The 3,670-nt window shown below is 32.1% G+C and overlaps 1 long non-coding RNA gene across 1 annotated transcript; it reads left to right on the forward strand.

Annotated features, from left to right (window-relative positions):
- Positions 1-1,437: 1,437 nt before the first annotated feature.
- On the forward strand, positions 1,438-2,866 carry LOC140695380 (uncharacterized). The gene is made up of 3 exons (XR_012071111.1): positions 1,438-1,668; positions 2,109-2,198; positions 2,540-2,866. It is a non-coding gene; the product is annotated as an uncharacterized lncRNA (long non-coding RNA).
- Positions 2,867-3,670: the final 804 nt, after the last annotated feature.

Below are 3,670 nucleotides of genomic sequence, written 5' to 3' on the forward strand. Positions count from 1 at the left end.
AATAACAATGCCAACTGTTTCAGGACTTGGGAACATATTGCTTCCTAAAATGCATTACCTGGTCTTATCCATCCCAACCCACATATAATGTTATTTCTTTGTTTTTTGATTGTTTTTTGGTTGCCACTTAATGAAGTTACTGCTTATAGAACCCAGGATATTTTGCATAAATCTATTTATTAACATCATTTTGGAAAATTTAACAAAGCCACAAGAGTATGGATTATAAAGATGAGAAGAAAATTTATTCCTTCTAGGGACTGAAAACCCTCTGAATGAAAGAATGTCAAAAATAAACATTTGTAAAAGTACAATAAGATTTTCTCTTGTGTAATTTTAAAGTAGAAAATTAAATTACATTTGTTTTAATTATAGCACTGAATTACAAATTGAAACAAAAATTCCCCCCTTTGGGATTTCTTAAATTTGATTGACTATTTTAATCTAATTTTAATTCATAAATATTTACCATTTATTTACAAACATACCAAATAAACTGATATTTATTCTGCTGATGTTTTGAATATAGAGATACTTCTTTTAAAGTACACCGAGAAATAAATACTTCCGTTTCCAAATCAAATTTTGTTTCACTTTAATTACAAATGATAATGAAATTGCTATACCTTTTCGGTAAAGGTTTTACTCAAATTTCACTTTAAATACCAAAACTTTAATATTATTTTATTTATTTTGTGCATATTTATACTCTGTTCACCAATCTGGTATAAATTTGTGTACAAAAGGAAGGAGATTGGTTTTATTTCAAAGAACCCAAAATTAAATTATTTCAAAAGATTTTGAGGGGAAAATATTTCACATCACATTATAAAAAAAAAAACATCCTGTATGTTTCATTTTAACTGGATGAATGAGAAGGAAACACTCGCTGAATGTTACACTTTGGTTGCTAGGAGACCTGTCATTTTGTGATGTCACAACCACTCAAGTTGAGAACCATTTTGATGGCCTAGCAGTTTAAATGTGCAGGCCTGCTAAAGCAGCATTTGAAGCTGCAGTGCTCAAAATCATTCAGATTGGAAAAGTAGCTATAGAAAAAGTTATTTGAGATGGAACATATTTCTTCAGAAATTCAAGATGTGTCTCGTAAAATTGGACAAACTGGTTCAGGAAACTCCGGTAGATCTCTATTGTGTGATCAAACATTCTCTGAGGACTTGGACTTGAGGTGTATGATTGAAGAAAATGCTTTTCAGACTTTGTCAGAAGAATCCTTGATAAAAAGACAATGTTACACAGATTGTGTCTCGGAACCAGATGAAGATAATGATTTTCATTCTCTGACACTTCCAAGTAATCTCTGGAAAATGGCTTGGAGTGACGAATTTAAATCCATCTGTTGGGATGATAATGGAACTTCCATAGTGATTGACGAAGATGTCTTTAAGAAGGATGTTTTGGAAAGAATGGCCCCTTTCAGAATATTTGAAACTGGAAGTATGAAATGTTTAGTTAGACAGCTTATCTTTTATGGGTTTAGTTAAATACGGCAGAATTTTCAAAGATCTGCTTGTCTAGCTGACTTTCTGGCAGAAGAAATAGAAGTCTCTGTTTTAAGCAAGATATTCAGAAATTTTAGTTACTTCTTGGTAACTGATGTATAAAATTTTATTTTGTACATCACTCTGTGGTAATATAAATATGAAGGTAGGTTTTGAAAATTGTATAAAACTACAAAGGCTAAAATTCTTTATTTTTTCTAAAAATGTGAACAGTGCCTTAAGTATTCAAGATTTTGAGAAACTTTGCTAGCAACTATAAATCTTAGCAGAAACCTAAATAAAGGTATTAAAGCTGCTTTTCAAAATTGGCATTCACCGTTACTGCAAATGCTAACTTCTTAAATTTGATGACTATACTATTTAAATGTGTATTTTCCAAATAAGGAACTTCAAAATATCGTTATCAATTTTCATATTTTGATGATATTATCTTTGCATAGTAAAAGTGAAATCTGAGGTTTTATAGGTTATTCTTATTATAGTCTTGTGTTTTGGTTTGAAATATTACTAAAATCTTTCTCCTTTGGTTGTAGCTTCAGTTCTATCATAATCCAAATATTAAATGATGCTTTCCCCTGCTTTTAGAGAGAATAAAATGAAGAATTGGGATTAAAAATTCCTCTCTGGTATCTTCACTGGCTCAAAATGTCAACAAGAAACACTTTAAAAGAGGAGGTAATGTTGGTAAACATAATTCTGATTTTATGGCTGACACTAGTTGAGAAAGTGCATTTTTACCTTCTCCAAATTTAAACATGCCTCTAATAAGAAAGCCCTCTACTAGCCACATAATTGGTGATACAATTACCCCGATCAGAAGTGATTTTTCTCCTCCATCATCAATGTCATTTAGACCACCAGAACAAATTGCAGTTGAACAACGTGCTATTTTAAATGAGTTGACCACAGTCCACGGGCACTCTCAAAACAGCTACACTGAAGCAAATGGCTGTGTTTTGAACTTCATTACAACTACAACTTCTACTTCTCAGTAGAGCATCTTTTCTCCCATACAGAGCAATTAATTTGGATTGATGGTGAAGCCTTCTACTTTTCAAAATAGATATCACAACATATCTGGCAATAAATGTCATTTTTCTAAACTTCAACCAGGGAGCAACCCACGGTTTCCAGTGACAGTGATAGCTGATACATCAGCTACCTCCCTTTCAAGGCCAACTCATCAGCCATCTTCAGTTTATGAATGTCATCCTAATTAAAACTGATCTACCAGAGGACAACCAGATTATGCAGGATTACAAAGATTAAATTTGACGTTGGTAAATGTCGACAAATATCTGCAATTTTCTTATTTGAACAATAAACTTAGATGTGTAACTTTATTATCCTTATTTTTTTTAAAGTAGTGTAAAAAGTTAAACGTGAGACTAAGTTACCATTTAAAGAATAAAAGAGATATTTGATTGATATGATCATTTAATGCAACATATGGGTATAAATTTAAATAATTTCTAAGGAAGAAGAAAAAATTGAAGAATTTGTAAAAAACTAAAACATGGAGATAGGGTAAATTACTAAGTGGTTTCTGGTTCATCCTGGAAAGTATGAAAAGAGTTAAGTTAGGATACATTAGAACAGGAGATAAATGCAGGAACTGGCCCAGGGATCATGGTCTCTATTATGTCATGCCTGGTATCATAAAAGTCACATGATATAGACTCAGATGGCACATTAAGCATGTGGTAGAATTTAAAAGCAATTTTATCTATGGTCTTCTCTGTGCTGTTTCCAAAGCATTCCAATTTGTGATTTCTTTTCCTCCCCTCAAGAATCTACACTATATTTTCAAGTGAATATTTTAAGTTACTTTTATGATCCAGACAAAGACAAGCTTACATCCTAAAGGTGGCACTAAATGCCTTTCCAACTCTAAGCCCACAAACTCAACATAGTTTGTCATTTCATTATAGATCTGACATCTTACTAATTTGGCATATCTTTATGTTTCACTGTTTCTGGAAATACATCCAGGCAAATGTTTATGGACCATAATAAATAAAACCTCACAACTTTGGCTCCAGCTCTTCCTTCGACTTAGGATGTCCTCATTTTACCTATAAAGATTTTCGTAGTCTCAGCAGAGAAATCACCTCCTCAAGATATTTTCTGTCTATCCCCCTTTCCTT

This window comes from Vicugna pacos, unplaced genomic scaffold (assembly GCF_048564905.1).
Source record: "Vicugna pacos unplaced genomic scaffold, VicPac4 scaffold_201, whole genome shotgun sequence".
Classification (NCBI taxonomy): Eukaryota; Metazoa; Chordata; class Mammalia; order Artiodactyla; family Camelidae; genus Vicugna; species Vicugna pacos.